This window comes from Stegodyphus dumicola, chromosome X1 (genome assembly GCF_044657685.1).
Source record: "Stegodyphus dumicola isolate Sdum_Otavi_A_Nest chromosome X1, ASM4465768v1".
Lineage (NCBI taxonomy): Eukaryota > Metazoa > Arthropoda > Arachnida > Araneae > Eresidae > Stegodyphus > Stegodyphus dumicola.
The window spans coordinates 226,551,930-226,571,499 of NC_140780.1; the positions used below are offsets into that span (position 1 = coordinate 226,551,930).

At 33.8% G+C, this 19,570-nt stretch overlaps 1 protein-coding gene across 4 annotated transcripts in view; it reads left to right on the forward strand.

Annotated features, from left to right (window-relative positions):
• Nucleotides 1–19,570, forward strand: part of LOC118189173 (uncharacterized) — a 298,250-nt gene that overhangs the window by 16,119 nt on the left and 262,561 nt on the right. The window lies entirely within an intron of this gene.

Sequence of the window (19,570 nt, forward strand, 5' to 3'; positions counted from 1 at the left end):
TGAGCTTCTATTACTTTTGTGACATTATAATCTTATGACATTATTATCTTGTGACAAAGATAGCATTTGGGCTCAGATGTTTATCACGTATTTCGTTCTTCTATTATTTACCACTCATTAAATAATATTTCATACGGATATTTTTGCGGAGTATGCAACATGTGTTTGTACTTATTTCAAATCCTTTCAACCAGGTAGTGAAATCTTCATAATTGCTTATATTTGATCTAACTTCACAATGAACATTTTCAGAAGAAACGGACGGTGCTTTAATTATTTTGTACAGAAAATTGCGTGGCAACATATTTTCAAACATGTTGCTTAAATCTTAAAGCACGCGAAAGGTCATGTGACATGACAGAAATATTACTGGATGCCCATTGGTCCATCCTAGAAGCCACTCCCTCGGTTGCTACACAGATGTGCACTTGTGAAATATGCTCCCCGATGAGCGATAAGTAGTTTTCTCAAAATTTACGTCCTTATCTTATTTCAACCTTAGCAGGCCGTTAAGTAATTATTACCTTATTTCCAAAAGTTTTATTTTATTTTTAATAGTAATATTTTTATTTTATGCATTACTTTTGTTGTTCTAAAAAATTAAGTCTTTCAGCCTATGTAGGCCGTTAAGTGCTTTTAGGCATCTTTATTATTATTTTTCTTAAGTAACAGCATATTTTCTTTTCTTAAAATTATTTTATTATGTTTTTATTCCTAATGAAGTTCTTTTCAGAATCGAAGAATTTTCCAAAGTTGTGGCGACTTGCTCGTCATTATTTCTCTTTTCTCTTCTTAATCTGTGATTAAGTGCGACACATTTGCGCTTATTACATCGGCCCAAGAGTTAATTTCAGATTTACAGGTAAAAACCCCTAGCGTTTAAATGACTGAATGCCTCACCATGGTCTACGGTGTAATTTAAGTTTCGTTAAAGCTGAATTATTGAACATTAGATAACTGCATTTTCAGTGTTTTGTTTAGATTTAGAAATTTTTCAGGAAACACCTTATCAAGAGGTATTTAGTGTTGGTAGGTTACAAGAGGTATTTATGTACTTTGACATGGAGACATTGGTACTTTGACGTAAGATTAAACAAGTCTATAGTTCCACTTTCGCTGCAAACCACATATTCGTCCTTATCGCCGGCCCAGCAGCCTCCAAGCGGTTAAGTCGTTGAACACTGGTAGTTTGGTCCGAGATTCGAATTTTGCTAACGGGCTGGCTGCATGGGCGTTTTCGTGGTTTTCTCCATGTGTAACGTGTATACCAGCCACTTTCCTTTAGGAAAACCTCCACGAAGGCATCCCTCCCATTAGGCCGATAGCCCTGGAGTGCTTTGCCATGATAAAATAAAGCAAACTTCCTTATCGCCAGAAAAGCCATCGCTTCGTTAAAGAATTCAAATTGTATAAAGTTATCTGTAACTGTATTATCAGTATTATCAAACTTTATTATCAGTACATCATAAAATACGCTTAATTTAGACAGTATAAATAAAACATAATAAATTCAAGTAGGTAAGGAATGCAAGAAAATTAATAAAATTAACGAAAACCAAGTTTAACGATACTATGGAAAAATCTACGGTGAATTTCAGTGTGATATGAACATCAGTTTTTGAGAAAATGTAAAGAAAAGCTGCTAGTCATTTAATTAACTTTTGGGTACGTTCTAATTAATATTTGTTGGCGGAAATTATTGAATATTGTTGTACCTTTTGAAATATGAGTTAGTTATTACAAATGGAATGTATACGCAGGAGATATACAAGTTATAGTAGAAACGTTGATTGTATGTAATGTATGGAGGATGAAAATATGCTGCAGTAATACAGGCTTATTTAGACTGAAGGCCGATGTGGCTTTGGCTTCTTCCGGAAGATGAGAAAATACGGAGGGAAGGGAGAATAAATCATGTACAAAATTCTGAAGCTCACTAGTGGCTGAGCGGTAAAATCGCTGAACACTGTTAGTTCTGATCTTGGCTCGATTCCAGGCAAACGGTTTGATTGCATGGGCGTTTTCTCATGGTTTACGTGGACAGTGAGTCCCAAAATTGAGGCTACACTTAATGCTAACTTAATTTGTAGGCTATTGAGAATAGAAATTATTATGCAAGTTTTCCTAGTTTTGTCTCATTAAAAAATATACATTTTTCTTCTTAACTACACAAAAAATAAGTTATAAAACTCCATTTAAAAAAATATTATATTACTTAAACGAAAATCTTCAACTTCTGAAAGTCACAAAATTGAGAGTACACTTCTTAAATGACTGTGTAAAACTACCAGTAAAATTTAAAAAATAATTTGTATCTAAGATTTATACAAAAATACAACCTTTTAGTATCCAAATATTACAAATTTGAGCTTACTACCTTTCTGTGTGACAAATATGGAGAATAGGAAAGAAACGACGATTGAGAAAAGAAAACTGGCCGTTAATCTGTCTAATCAAGGCAAATCTTTGAGAAAAATAGGAGAAATACTTAGAAGAAGTGTAAATTGTATTAGAAGAATCATTCAAAATTTAGAAAGGATGGTACGCTGGAAAACCAAGCAAAGAGAGGCAGGAAGAAAATTCTCAGTTCAGCAGCAGAGAGGAGAATTGTACACAAGGTAAGGATTGATCCTACAATAAGTGCTCCAAAAATTGCTGCAAGTACTTCGGAAACTGAGGGTAAATTTGTTTCTGCAGAAACAGTGCGCAGAATCCTCAGAAGGGCTGGTTATAATGGCAGAAAAGCTCTCAAAAAGCTCTTCATTAGTAAAATAAATAGAGCTAAGAGATTAAAATTTGCTAAAGAGCACATTCTAAAGCCTAAAGAGTTCTGGAATGAAGTTTTTTTCAGCGATGAGAGTAAATTTAATGTTTTTGGCAGTGACAGTCATCGTATGGTGTGGTGCAAGAAAAATTCAGATTAGATTAGATCCAAGAAACACAATTCCAACTGTGAAGCATGGAGGTATGTTAGTAATGGTTTGGGGCTGTACGGCATCATCGGGAGTTGGAAAGCTAGTGTTTATTGATGGAATAATGGATAATATAGGTTATCTTAATATATTGAAAAATAATTTGAAGGACAGTGCTACTCAATTGGGACTAGGATCAAAATTCATATTTCAACAGGATAATGATACAAAACATACAGCGAATACTGTCAAAGAATGGCTGCTGTATCACTGCCGAAATCAGCTGAACACACCCCCTCAACCTCCTGATTTGAACGTGATCGAAAATTTGTGGTCCCACCTTGAAAAAGAGGTCCGAAAACATCAGATCACAAGTAAAAAACATTTGAAGCATGTACTAAAAGTGAAGTGGGAAAACATTTCACCCGAAATTACGAAAATCTTGTTGATTAGATGTCCCAGCGGTTGGAAGTTGTCATTAAAGCCAGTGGGTATGATACAAAATAGTAATGTGTCGTTTTTTTATAATTTATGTTATAAAACAATTACATGTACCCTCAATTTTGTGAGCTCAGATTTTTGACGATTTCTGTTGTACATTTTGTTTCTGTATTTCATGCATTTTTTTATGTCTATTTATGAATAAATATTAAGATTAGGTATATTTCTACATCCTCGTCTAAAGGTTTTGGTGACTTGTCTTTATCTGACAGTTTTTGTTTTCATTCTAAACATGAATTCTGTTGTAGAATGGAGTGTACCCTCAATTTTGTGACTCACTGTATATGAGCCAAATTCCCTTAGAAACGTCTCCCAGAAGCGCATAGGCAGATAGCCTATAAGTCTGCCTTAGCCAGATAGCCCTAGTGTGCTTTGCCATAATCAACTGAACGAAGCTAAACTACGTTTTGAATGATAACGAAAGATTTTTAAAGTTGTTTAAAGGGCTGAATGCGTTAAAACATCCCTTGCAACATCGTAAAGTAACAATTGCATCATTGCAATGCACTCTTTTAAAATTCTGTAGCAAATTTAGCCCTGAAGCTTTGAAAAAGTAGAAATATTATGAAGTAGTGATTCATAATGAGTATTTCTTCTGAGAAGAGAATTGCATTCTTGAAAACGATTTTCCTAAAATTTATATGATGCCCTTTTGTTACATGACAAGATTTGTTTCGAATATAAATTAAATAAATACTTAATTTAAAAAACATTTCATTAATTAAAAATTTGAATTGCGTGATATCATAGCAATGATTACTGTTAATTCAATAGTTAATTTTATTCCAATATAAAGACTTTGATAAAATAATTATTATGCGTGTAAGCATTTAAATAGGCATAGGTAGTATAATGGATAGCAAAAAGGGCAGATATTTATATATTTTTATAGGGGAAAAATATCTCTAGCGATAAAGTTTTCCAGTTGTCGCGTTCTACGTAATACAAAATCGGTATATATACAGCCCTGCACATTATTCCTCAACTGATCGATGCTAATCTTTCAAAAGTCAAAATACTCAAGCTGCTTAGCTATGTTTCGTATTTAGGATCGAGCGGTAAAATCGCTGAACACGGGCAGTTTGACTCGAGTTCACATCCAGGCGATTTGACGGGCTGCATAGTAGGTTTCGTCGTTTTTCCCATATGTAACGTGAATTGGAGGTCGGCATTAGCTTCATTAGACTTTGACCTCTTAAAGGTCTTTACTATCATATTTCACGTTGTCCCTCGAGGAGTCCTCGAAAAGTGAAATAGTGGTGCCTCGAGTTTAAAACCAATTACAAGCATATGCAACTAAGAAGTGAGAATTAAAAACTTTAATGTAGGATATTTCCTCACGAGTCAGGCCGAACCCACAACCAAAAGGTAGTGACAGACAACATGAAAGCAAGACAGTCTTTCTTAAAAAGGTCATCCACGAGGGCATCTCTTTTCTTATGCAGAAAGTCCTCGTGTGCTTTGTCATATTCAAATAAACATAACTGTTCCATATTTAAAAAGTAAAGATACTGTCCTTTGTTATGATTCACACGTTACAATCTGCAAAAATGCCTTCCTTCGGTAATCACGTGCGCAATATTTTTTCAAAATTCTTAAGTTATGCTAAGTACGGTTAAGCAAATTTACTCTTTTGAGAAGCGCGAAATACAAACATACGTATGTATGTTTGCACCTTTATCAGTTTGTTCAGCTATATTCATTTCGGTTAACTTTTTGAGTCTTAAATACGATGTATTGAGTAAACTTCCTTTCTCCTTGCTAAATTAACGAATGTATGAACGTTAGTAGTTGTGTTTTATACCTCACTTATAATAAATTCGGGCAGTTTTCCCCGGAAAGAGGCCAAACGAGTTTATTGCCCTTTGTATTTAATGACGAGAAAACTTTTCTGCTTCCAAACAAATGCTGTCTGGGTATTGTTCTCATCTCTTTCTTTTCTTAGCTTATTTGCATGTCATTTTCTGGCCTTGGTTAATTGCGTTACGTTCTACCACCCATTTCATTCAGCTATGTTTTCCATTATCCTGAAATATTTAACAATGTGTTTAGGTGTGGTTTACTTTAACTCGATGTTTAACTGTTAGCCTAGATGATCTGTTCTGAAATTGTTTTTTCATAACTACGCATACGGGCGCATATTTTAAGCACGATATTAAAATGGAAATAGTACTTCAAATGAAATTTGAAACCGTATTTTATTTTTGTTATTACGCCAAAATTTCGACTAAGTCTTCAACGCTAGCATGCACTTCTTTCTTATCACGAAAAGCATACGTACATTTTAAGATGAGTTTTCGTTATACGTAGAAATGAATCTGAAACTATTTTGGGTTAGTAGTTTCATTACAGTCAGTTTATTCATTTAATTTTCATTATTCATTCGATTTACATTTTTCTGTACGAGGCACGTTTAACGATCTTGATCATAGTGAATTACTTTTCGCTTGTAATTTTCGTGATCATAAAAATTAACAAAAGTGACAAATATTTGAAATTTGTTATTCAAAATTTAGAAAATCTAACGGGAATCAACTGTTTGTTTTCATAATTGTCTGATTAAAAGAACAACCTTTTAATTTTTATGACGACAACTGATTAAGTGCTAATTAGATTTTATTTAGTACTATGGTGTCTGTGTATATATATATACATATATATAGTTAAAGTGTAAGAAAGCATCAATGAATTTTAAATGTTAAATCCAGCGCCATCGCTGTTAAGGTTATACATTTAAGTTGAATTATTAATATTGATTATTCCATAGGAAATGACGAGGAAAACCTAGTGTAACGTGAAACTTATAAAAGGATAATTCCGTAGAAAATTGAGATAAAACTATGGAAAATAAAACTTAGTAGAAGTATTAAATTTTAATTGAATCATAATACTAAAACGTACAAATTAAAAGAAATTTATTACTGTTGATCCCTTGGAAGAAGGCTGACTTTTCTAGGGGGAATTCATTTTTTTCCACAGTATCATCAATAATTAGGGAACGATCGCATTTTGTCTCCTTCGTATATTTGAATAAAATTCCTTCTAAAACTCGAAAAATTGCCCCCACCCCCCTCTTAAAGGGCATAGAAATGCTAAGAAATTCGAAGGAAATTGACCCTTGCATAATTTAAGTGTTACGTACAACAATTTAAAATTATATTTGATCATAATTAATTCTTTTTTGTCTAAATGAATTAGCGACATGTTTTTAAAACTGATTTTACTTTTCGTTTTAACCAGTATTGAGTTGATTTTCTTCTTCTTCTTCTTTTTTTATTATATTAGATCGCGTCGGGGAATTCCCTTCGAGTATATAAAAAGAAAAATTCTTATTTAAGTTTGTAAATTTTATACTTTGCAATTTTTGGCAATTTTGTATGGAATTTCATTTAAATATATGAAGGAGACGAAAAGCGATCATTCCCTAATTATTGATGCTATTGTGAAAAAATGCTAATTCTCCTTGAAAAGTCGACCTTCTTCCATGGCATCAACAATAACTTAATTTTTTTAATTTCTATATTTTTTCTTTTAATTTGTATTTCTTAGTACTTTGTTTTTATTATGATTCAACCACAATTTAATACTTCCACTAAATTTTATTTTCCATAGTTTAGTTTCAGTTTTATAAGGTACTAACTTTTTATAAGTTACATAGTAAGCGAATTATGCATTAATAAAAATTTTTATTTTATGGAGTTTCTGAGTTTAACAAGCAATTACACTACATAGCACCTAAAAAAAGCTGTTTAGAGCTTAAACCTTGTAAAGGAAGTACATACTTTTTTATATCATTTCTGAAAAAATATAATTAACTATTTTTATTTTCTCGAAAACTCCGTTATTGATAACAGCTTTATGCAAATTGAAATATAAAAGTTGCGTTTTACTGCTTTTATTTTATTTAATAATAAAGTAAATAAAGTCATTTATTTGAATGCGAATTTTTCACACTTTCTTCAGAGAGGGAAATGAAATTAAAATTCGGATACACAGGGTAACCGACTGCTGCCCTGGCCTGCACGGAAACATTGATATTCAGATCTGTCACGCATTGAAAACATTTGGTCATGGGTTGCTGAGAGACTGGCCCGTAAACCCTCTACGGTGAGTGAAGTGTGGTATAGATTTGAAGCAGCATGGAATGAGTTTCCCCGTTTCTGTCATCCAAGCCCAGTTCGATTCTATGCCTAACTGGGAAAGAGCCGGAGTTTATCGCCAAACGATTAAAAAAAAAAAAAAAAAAAAGGAGAGAAAAAAGAAGATTTGTAATCCCCCCTTATTCAAAATGACAGCATTTTTCAATTGTACATCAAGAGAAATGTTGTTCAATTCTTCCAAGAAAGGGGTATTTTACCCAGCACCCGAACTTCAAAAACAGGCATAAAAAGATGTTATATACCACCGCAGGAGCATCTTGAAAACGCAGCGTGAAAAATTGTCAGAAAGAGGAAGGCCTTCGCATTAGCATCTGTTCGCTGCATCAAAAATCCTATTCCTGACTGTATTAACCTTCTATTGCCGATTTATAGATACTGAAAGATAAATTATAAACTTTTTAAAGCAAACATTGATATGTAGAAGTATATAAAGCGTGTATAAATTCCTTTTTTATTTTAGCATTTCCGTTATGGTTTTGTTATTAGGCTTTTAAATGTCTCGACATTTTGGTTGGGGGTAAAAACAAAACGTCCACTAAATAAACTTTCGTCTTGCTTTAAAATGGTTTATTAGTTAATCAAGGTAAAAGTATGCATGAGGGATGGTATGTCATTGTGGAGGATTTTGACATCGGGGGAAATTTGATTCATAATTGCGTTTATCGTAAAAGAAATTACATGCAGCTAGTCCGGCGCCTAAAATGAAAATTTCAATGTGTATACTTATGTAACAATATCTACTGATCTGTAGATTTTTCTTGTTAAGACACTTTGTTTTTTAAAGCTGTACTATAGATTTTTAAACAAATCAGATAATATAAGGAATGAATCTATGAAATAGACATTTATTTTTTTTTTTCATGTTGTATGCAATAAAGCGATTAGGAAGCTGCTGCTAAGATATATGCTGTATAAATTATTTTAAATAATCTAGAGTACCGTTTGCGAATTTCTGCCTCCTAAAAATGTAACGTAATTAATCCAGTTACTGATTAAAACTTCTTAAACTTTTTGGGTCATAATATATGGCTAGAGGCTAGTAAATATGCAGACACAAAACACGAGTAGATGAGGAGAAATGTGCACGTTACCTTTTATGCCATGATAACATGGTAGGCTCATATACAAGATAACGTGCATAGACTTTTTCTTTTGAAGAGACCTTGTTTTTTGGATTTCGCAAGGTTAAAGAGCGACTTCATTCGTTTATGCTTACGAAAACTGGAAAATCTTGTTTTTAGATAAAGGATAAGTATACTTGTTTGAAATATAACGGGGAAAATGTCGCTTATATGTGTTTCATTCGTGTACAGTCTCTCAAAAAAATCAATAATTGGGAAGAAGTGCTTCCTTTCTGAATGTATATGATGTTATAAATTTACAAGCTGAATGCGTCTCCTAGATACCATTTCGTTTTAAAATGGAAATAATAATGCACGAAAGACAATAATACCATTCAAAGTACAAATAAAACTCATTTTTAATTAGATATTTCTTGGGATCAGAAAGATTAGGATAAGGAAAAAGACTCGTTTATTCTAATATTTCTTTGCGAATTTCTCGATGTAATAGTTGAGAGCTAATTAACTCACATTTTCGGCAAATAAACAACAACAATATTATATTAAATCATTTGTTTGCTACTTTGGGGTATCCTGATCTTCGAGAGCTGATAATGAAAATGGAACTTTTTAAAAAGGAGCAGAAATAGGGTTTAGTAATTCTTAACTCAATAGTGATTTGCATAGCCTCACAGTATTACAAGGTAGTTAATTATGACAGATAGTGAAATGTCTTGGAACCTTAGTTACTTCTAACCCTTGACATCGAAGATGAGGTAGGAGTGTAGATACAAGCTACATAAGCGCCGACATCGTTAATCTTTCGCATTTAGTACCACCAATATATGAAAGTCGTACTATGTATATTAACTGTGTGATTTGTAAGTTATTTAAAATAATGTTAAGAAATACTATGTACTAGAATAGAAAATTATCTTTATTTAGAGTATGTTGTATAATGCCAATTTCGTTTCGCAGCATGATAACCGAGTTTTCTTTTTTCAATGATCCTGTTTATTACAAATGTCGTAGATGTTATCCTGATGTAAATGTACAACGTTCCTGCATTTTTTGTTAAAATTCGAACTTTGTTGTTTAATAAATATATACTTCGACATGGTGTGAACTTCAAGCGTATAGCCACACTTATTCAAGCTTATAGCCACACTTATTCAAGCTTATAGCCACACTTATTCAAGCTTATAGCCACACTTATTCAGATAATTCCATACGAACTTTGTAGAGTCTCAGCCGGAAACCCTTGAATTAGGAATCCATGATCCTCCTCTAGGGATCCTTACAAGAAGAAATGAAATTAAAAAAAGTAAAACAATCCACATTTTTGCCATATGTAGCCAAATGTTACCGAAGATACAATAAATGAGAAACCAAAGCAGTTGACGCAGTATGGATGCAAAAAGGATTTAGTTCGTAATAAACATCAGTCTTTGTAAGAAGGAAAGATGCACACGGTAGTAGGAAGCTGTCAAGAATTACTTAATTGGAGTTCCCGTCATAGTTCACAATAGAGCGTTTCTTTAGAGAAATTTGCATTCATACGATTAAGATAATCATGAACGTCATTATGTAACACCTCATTTCTAATAAAATAAAGAGACATTCTTTATTTTTCGAAGGAATTTGTTCTGGAAAATTAAAATTTTTTCAGTGTCTCTTCTTTTAAATGTAGCCGATGCCGGGGTGGTATACGTTGTGATAGGCATGGGAATCGAAATATAGCGGATGGCCCAAGGTAAACCGACCCCAAGCACAAAGTCTTCCATATCCGGTTCGGTTTATCTTGGTTCGGTTTCCGATACGTATGCGTTTCTTGCTGAAGAAAGTCCAGAAAGGAATTTTTGTTGTTGGCGGGGTTTAATTTGAAAGCTACAGAGTAAACCTTTCCTGCAATTCCTTGAGTATGTGTACTTCAGGAGGTTAAAGAGTAATTCAAAATCAGTCAGGTTTCTTTCACCATAGATAATGCTGCAAAAGTACAGTACTTTTGATTCACGGAAAGACGCTCTTTTGTTTTAACAGCAAATAGTTTGTAAAGAACTCCTAAAGAGTTTGTAATAATTACAATTTTCAGGGCAAAATCAGTAAACGTGGTGTGTTGCCCCTTGTGACAGACGTGGTCAAAAACTTCGTCCTTGAGAAAGCAGTATACTGTTTGTTGTGGAGAGCAACAAATCATAATACCATAATCAGAATATCATAGAGAGAAATGGTTTTGAAACGTTTTCATGACCAATTGCAATTTGAAAGTTTTTCTTGACCAAGTGAAGATATTATATATTTTGTTAATTAAGTTTACTCAAGCTTCTTTCGCCACTAGTAATAGTAATTGCAACGTAAATAATATTTTTAACACCGCTACTAAAATAGGGTTGTGTCCGTAAAATTAAACTAGATATTTGATTGAATTTTTGCAACGTTTTTATCATTTGGATACTTTTCAGTGCTTAGTTACAAGCTGCTGCCTTCAGATTACATAAATACCAGTTAGAAACTGAAACTCGGAAGGTATTTCGTTTAATTTTTCATATCTCTATCTTGTTATTAAGTCGTTAGAATATTATGATGCGAGAAAGGTTAACTTATTAGTTGTTTAACTATGGGAAGCACTTGTATAATTGTAAAGAGTTCGACAGAAAAGTTCCCTAGTCTTAGTCTTGCCGTAACTTGTAAACTGCATGCGAAAAATTTCGTATTAATCGGTATTACAACAGCGTAAGTGAACGCATGGTTAACCCTCTGACTGCTCAATTTGTAGACCAAATCGCTTAAAAAAATTGTGCAGTTTTTTTTTTTTTGCATATTTTAAATCTATATATATATATTGGAGAATTGAAAAATGCATTTTTCTTTTCTAGAAAATATTTTTTATATAGACTTTTATCATGAGAAACTAAGTTGGCAGAAAAACCAATGTATTATCACCCCCCCCCAATTTTTTAAAATAAATTTCAGTCGAATTACAGTTAATTTCTATTTATTGCATAACATAAAAAAGTAAAATATATAAAATTTAAGAACATATAAAGCACCGAGGGGAAAAAATATCTTAGAAGTGCAGTTTAGTATGATAGAGTTCAAAACAGTGTTCAAGGCAAAGTCCAACTTCACAGTCTTTGCACCAGATTGAATAAATCTAATTATTAATCTAATCAATAAACTAATTAATAATTCAATAATTTAATTAAATAATCAAGATAGTCGCTGAATGTTTCCTAGCAGCCATTTCTGCAAGAAAAAAGCGCAAAAAGTGGAGTTTGAGCAGTGATACCATGTGCCTTCAAATGTCAATTTAGTGGACAACTAACGATATCTGTTGACCAAAACGTAAACTAAACGTCTAATACTGTATATAATTTATTTCAGGCGTTAAACGGGGGAAAAACAGGATGTGCTCCTCAATAAAGGAAGAAAAACACATGCCCGCGGAAATCGCGGGATGAGCAGATTTTGCTACATTTGAGTTGCCCGTGGAAATCGCCGGATGAGCAGCCAGAGGGTTAATTGAGATTCAACTAGCTTCTGAAAAGCAAACTCGAACAGATCGTATCTAAATGTTATTAAATTGCAAAATCGAAATGAGACTTCACTTCGTTTCGTGATGCTAGAAACTTTTAGGAACAATAGGTAAAAAGAAATGAAAAAAAAAATTCTGTAGGCAACATATGGGAAAAAATTTAAACTGCTATCCAAATACCCATCAGTTTTAAATTCGCATTATGTCGTTTTAGCAACTCTACGACTGATCGTAGCATCTACAAAACAAGAATTCGTGTTAAATTTGATTTGCTTTCTTATTATGCATTTAATCAATGTATCGTTCGGTGAGTTTGATATTTCTGGATGGCAGTTAAATGATTAGGGGGTAAAATGTTCATCTAATAAAGTCTACTGCTACTATCAAGAACTACGGAGATCGTAGGTGCAGTATTCAGTTTAATAGAAATACTTATGCCGAGAACGGAAAGTTTTATCTTTCGCATCATCCATACTTATTACAGCAGTTTTACGAAACAATAAAAGTACTGTTAATGACCGACAAATCACCCAGAAGAATTTGGATCACGAGGCAAATTAAATGAAACTGAAGTCCGGAAACGAGTTCCCACCAGTGTTGAAGTCCTCGCCCTGAACTTGATAAAGCCAAAGGTTGCTCAGAATGTTTTCGAAAGCCGCAATGATTGTAGTAAGTATGTTTTATTATATTGGAATAAGAATTCAGTCTTGTAAAATGCTAATTTTATGTTTTCTAAAACATTTTCTGTCTAACATTAATCATCGCGATTTATTTATTAATAAAAAGGAGCAAAGTACAAAAAAAGTAACTCGGCAAAAATGGGTTAAGAATTTAGAAAGCGCGTATGTGAGGGTAGTGAGGAATGACTGAGCGTTGCAGTGGGGCTATTTTCGTTGGGAAAGGAGATTTCGTGGGCGAAATTCGAAGCGGAAATGGATCGAAATTGCATTAGCCGTGGTTATTAAAAAAAAAATTCCATATCATCAGTTCTTTGTACTCAAATTCTCCATACTTTGATATTGAGAAAATACTTTTTATTTAAAGGATTGTGCAATTCAGAATTCAATTTAGTCGGCGATTTACAGGATCTTCAAACGCATATTAATAAACGGAAAATTATTAAAAACATTTTGTTTCAAAGAGTACTAAATTATTAATAAATAAAACATGTTATGCTAAGCATATCTGAAATATCAGTGAGGCATAATAAATTAAAAATAATTTGTATTTTAAAGGAATTAGTTTACAAAATTATAGCCCGCAACAAATCAAAAATAAATCAAACAGCACATTAGAATTTTCAGTTAGCATTTGGAAATGTTTGTTATCGTAATGCGGTTAACTGTAAATAATTTCATTGCATCTGGCTCTAAGGAACTTGCATGTAGCAAATTATACTGCAGTACGAGTTGAAAACATTCGGGAGACTCACATCATAAATGAATGAGCTTAAGAATGAAGGTGAGAAAAATTGCAAAGGTAACTAAATCCTTTGCGCTTCTATTGCCGCTTATGTTGTCTTAAGAGCATTTATTCTGGCAACTCATACCGGATCGATAAGACCGCTTGAAACTGGTAATTCGATTAGTTCATATTCCCGTTTATGAAATTTCTGAATTTTTTTCGTTAGGAAGTCTAAACTTCTGTATAATGTATAATAAAGAGGACGAAATTTTAGTTTGTTTTATCCGATTCCATTTTAAAAATTGATGAATTTATTATTATTTTCACACCTACCAAGAAGCCACAAAAATTTTAATCGGAAAAAGAAAATAGGGTTATATAAAGAAAATAGGGTTATATAAAGAAAATAGGGTTATATAAAGAAAATAGGGTCTGAAAACGAAAATAGGGTTTTATAAAAAAAATAGGGTCTGAAAAAGAAATAGGGTTTATATTAGGGTTTTATTGTAATTAGCTATATTTAAAATTTTCTTTTTATTTATCTATTTTTTCCCGTTAAATTTCTTCGCACTATAAAAACTTTACATGATAAATTGCTTAACATGAACGTGATAGTTAAAATACTAGACGGAAAAATATTTTTTTTCGTATATAATATTTGTTTGGAATACGACTTGAGTTTGATGAGTCACAATCGCTCTCGCTACACTGGTTTCTTTCTTTTGAAACAATGCTACGTCTGCCCGTGAGGTCAGTACGCCTGTTGCTACTATTCAGTAAATAACCCGCGCTATAACTCAAAACTTTCAAGGAGTTTTGTGTTTTTCGCGTTCTTTGTTTTTCCTTGGCAATGATTTTTAGTTGATGAGAAGAATCAAGCAACGAAGAAAATTGTTAGGATCACAATGGAGGTCAACAAAGAGACACTGAAAAATGTATGAAGATGACATACGTATCCGGAACTTAACTAATGTATACTTTGTGCTGAGTATGTTGGTGTCTACGATTACGAAAAGCAAAACTGATGTGAAATCGTCTAACGTTGTGAAACGGTTGAAATCGATTACCAAATAAAGATCAGAGATGTTAGAGCGTGTTGAAAAAGTGCTTTTGATCTGGATTTCAGGAAAATGTCTTTCTGCAGTAGTATGTGCAGTGCTTTATTTATGTGCAATATATATTTCATTCACTACATTTGTATATCAGTATTAAACAATGTTATTATAATAACAATAGGATTTTTTTATAAGAACAGATGAATTATTTTCCCTTTATTTTCTACTGGAAAAGTTCGTTAGGTATACGTCTAAGGATCTGTAAGGGAATATTGATGTATACCAAGGTACCATTATAGTTGTCATGCACTTTTCTAATAATGTTCTGTTTTTCGTCAGTGCAGAACGCTTTACAGCTGGTCAATATGGAGGAGTTTTTGACGTAATAAATTTTTGACTAGTACAGACTGAAGAGAGATTAATTTTTCGCGACGGCGAAACAGCCACTCCGTACGCCATTAATTTAACGAGTTGGTACTTCGTAGCTTAACATCATTACCTTCTTCCGATTCTCATTGGTATAGCAGCACGTTTAAATTGGCATTTTCTTCGATTTGCAGTGTTTATATATGATTTACTTTCGCGATAACTTTCTGAATCAGTCTCGTTCATCAGATTTAGTGGACGCCGGACATAATCGGCGTTAGCCAGTGTGAAACATATAGCGCATATCCAAATGTAACCGATGTTAGTCGTTAGTAGATTTAAGAATAAGAAGCTTCGGCTTCTAGTTTTTGGTTTGCTTTATTTGATTATAACAAAGCACTCGAGGGCTATCTGTATAAAGGGAGGGATGTTTTCATCGAGGACTTTCTAAGGAAAACTGACTCGTATGCAAGTTACAAATGAGAAAAACCATGCAGCTATCCCGTTAGCGGGATTCAAACTTCGGACCGAACTAACCGTGTTCAGCGACTTTACCGCTCGGCCGCTGGTGGGCTCTTCGGCTTCTGAAAAAGCAGGAAAAATAATTTTATTACTGACCTACCAAACCCAGTGTCAAGTAAGAAGGCTTTCTTACTTCCCAGGTATGCTTATAATCTTACGAGGATTAGGTATTTCACCTATCTCGCAAAGACTTAACAGTACCCCCCCCCCCAAAAAAAATAGTGTGAAGGCTAAAATGAAAGGACAGGTACAATAACATAAGCATAGCTGCCTAAAACCGCTTGTAAATAGTAAATTGAACTGGACTAACCAGGAACTCGACGGCACTTGCGAAAATGTAGCTTACAAATTAGGAAATAACAGAATAAAAATATCGGTTTATACCATTCTATACTTCAAGAACACAAACTACGTTCATCTTTGAACGCCTGTTTCTTTTAGGATACAGTCTTAGACTTGAGTATATAGCTTTTCAAACTATACACTACCCTGCGAAGAGTATAAAGGTATATCCTTTATGTATGCAAAAGCCCCTTATCTCTTTCCTAAAAATGGAGTTTAGACTGCTCCACGAATGAACTTTACTTTTCTCTTCCGGCGAAACATCTATTGATATTTTTTATATATTTCTTGCATATAATTTATTTTTTATAACATTTCAATAGAACATGTTACGGAAAAATGCAATTTTTAAAACGTTGGGTTGGCTGTGATTGTCCTATGTAGTCACTAATAAAAGTTATTCCTTGAGTAGGGACATACGAGTGGTATGGTCCCACCAGCGGACGAGCAGTAAAGTCGCTGAACACTGGTAGTTTGAACTGGGTTCCATCCAGGCAAACAGGCTGGCGGTATGGGCGTTTTCATGGTTTTTCCCCATATGTAATGCGTAAACAAGCCATTTTTCCTTGGAAAGTCTTCCCACCAGAGGTCGAATGGTAAAGTCTCTAAACACTCGTATCTCGGTCCGCGGTTCGATCCCGGCAAACGGGCTAGCTGCATGGGCGTGTTTGTGATTTTCTCTCTGTGTAAGGTTTATACAAGTTAATTCCTTTAGAAAGTCCTCCACGAAAGCATCCCTACCTTTAGGTAGGTATCCCCGAATGCTTTCCGTAATCAAATAAACCAAACCAGTTATAGAAAATCTTCCACGAAGGCATGCCTCTCCTTAGGCAGATAACCCTAGCGTGCTTTGCTTTAATCAAATAAACCAAACCAAACAGCGGTACTTTTCCGTTTCACCTGCGCAAATCTCGCCAAGCAGACTTTATTGGCGACAACGTACAGTATACACATAAAAAATGTCAACAATTGTTAGTTCTACGAATTTTTTATTTTGAAGGCATAAATATTTTAATATCGTTTAAAATTTTGTAAGAAGCCAATACATAAAGACAATAAATTTGTAAAAAGACATTAAGAATTTACTATGCTTTCATGGTTCAACATCCTGATTCGCCGGTTCATATCACGGGATGCCAAGTGATCTCATCTCACGTAAACTACGCTACAAAAATCTAATTCTCTCAGTAATTATCTACATTAATTTCAAGTTAAATCTTAATTTGGAATACAAGTTTAAATGCAAGAATTATTTCAATTCGTACGAATAGCTTACTCAGAAATTATGTAAAACTGCAGTGCTTTACTTCGATAATGCATTCTTATTAGAATGGATGAATTTAATCCTTGACTTTGCCTTTTCTATATTTTCGGCTTCGGGTAAGCGCTGTGATTGCATCCTATTTGACTTAATTAACGCAAATGGCCTTAGACATAAAATTGAACTATCTGGTAAAATTTCTATGTAATTATATGCCAATATTGAAAGAAACAATCAATCTGATAAGAAATGGCTGCGACTTGTTTTGAAAATGAGGCGTAAAAGGTTACCAGCGAGACTATTCCGTTTGGCATCGGTTGTACCATTATTGGCGACTTTATCGCTTGCGCCGGCAAAACGGAAAAGTACCCAAACAGCTATAACTGCAAACAGCAGTAATATGCTTGACTTACCATCATGTCTCTCAGAAGGAACATCTGAACGCAAAGGCTTAATTAAATTTGCTGTGTCTGGGGGCTCGTTATAAGCCGACTTCACTGCAGCGAGGTTTTGTTATTTACATCTGACTCCGAGAAAGTTCTAAAAGGAATAGCCACAAAAACGCAATCACATAACGTACATTGCGGAGTGTTTATATATATATAAAAAAAAAAAAAAAAAAAAAAAAAAAGCTACTTTCGTCTTCTCAAATTTTTACTTTTTGTCGCGAGATTTTGGAAACCATTTTCCCATCCCAGCACTGGCATATATTATTTCTATGACATGTTCAGTACGTTGTGCAATGTCAGAACTGCAACTGCGAATCGTGCAAGAACAACCACCTACGACAAAAGAGACATATTTTTTTAAACAAAAATCCGCGCGCTGTTTTTAATACTGCTTGGCATGACGACCTAATTTTTACCTCGATCTCAACTCAATGCGGCTTTAGCTGCATTGAGTGCTGCAGCCATTCTAAACCTGTTCTCCGCATTCTCGCATTACTGCAACAGAACCAATTTCGCTTGCATTCATCAGGCGCCAGTGTGACGCCAACTTTGAGAAGCGTTTTTGTTGCCATACGTAGCGAATTTTCAGTTACAGTTATTATCAATATGTATTTATTATTATTATTTCATCATTACATTTTTATTTTCTCCTTGGTTTCTTTTTTCTCTTCCTCACCGCCTTCCTTTCCCCCGAAGAAGTGCGTGCCGGTATGGATTACGAAGCTAAGACTTTCAAGAACAATTTTTCTGAGGTAATGAAAGTGAAGCACTTAGAACACTTATCTTTCAGCAAAATAATGACTTAAAGTCTACTCATATCTGGTCCTAGAACAGCTCTGAATATCAGCGGCGGAGCGGATAGGACCGATGAATTGTAATAGTTCGACTCTGGTTCAAATCCCGCTGAACGGGCTTTCTATGTTTTTCTTCGTGTGGAACATGAATTGGATACATTTTCCCTGAGAAAATCCTCGACGAAGGCAAAGGTCTATCTGTCCTCCTAGACAGATAGATTTAATATTCCTTACCACAATCTAATAAATTAGAAATTTTAGAATAGCTACAATTAAGGCTTCTCAGCACCTGTATTCAGCATTTTAGTCGTTCGTTCTTTATCTTATTGTGTTGCGATTTTAAACTTGAGAAAAATTAAGTTTATCTGTTGTGCAACGATGGGAAAATTATTATTAAAAACCATTAACGAACGTAAAACAGGCAAAATACAAAAAGGGGAAGAAACGTGTGTGGCCTAATAGTAGTTCATTGTCATAGAGTTTGTAGCCAACAACGATGCCTAATTTAATTGTACATAATCCAGAGTAGTTAAATATTATTAAACATCTTTTGAAAGTTCACCCCCTCCCATTGGCGGGCACTTAGCCGACTTAGGCTTAGCCACTAAACGGGGGGGGGAGAATAAAACTGAGGAAAAGATGAAGGGACGGAACTAAAGCATTCCAGACGAAATTTATTTCATGTTAAAGTTAGAAGAGCAAAGATCGAAGACGAACCTGTAAAATTAATAAAGATAAGTTAGTTATTGTATATATTTGACGCTAAATTACATTCGGCTTTTATGGTACGTTATAAGTCAAGTAAAATCTATAGCCATATGAAAGTTTTTTTCATCTTAGTCATATTCATGTTTTTCATTTAGATTTCAATTGCTAAAAGTGGTTTTGTATAGTTGTTATATAATTAAATTCGTAGCTGACTTGAAACTTATGAAAAGCGGTTTTCAACCTTTCGACTAGCGCGTACCAGCTAAACAAAAATTGAAAACCTTTAGTACCACCCCTACAAAGTACTACTACCACCACCACTCTTGAACAAAGCTCATATCGCAAAAATGTACGAGTGTTAGAGAAAAAACTCAATCAGGATGTTGGAGTTTTAATTTTTGAATTTAATAATTAGAAATACTTTGCTTCTTTGCGTACCACATTTTTCTCTTGCGTACCACCGGTTGAGAACCCCTGCTTATGAATAGCTATATGGATGA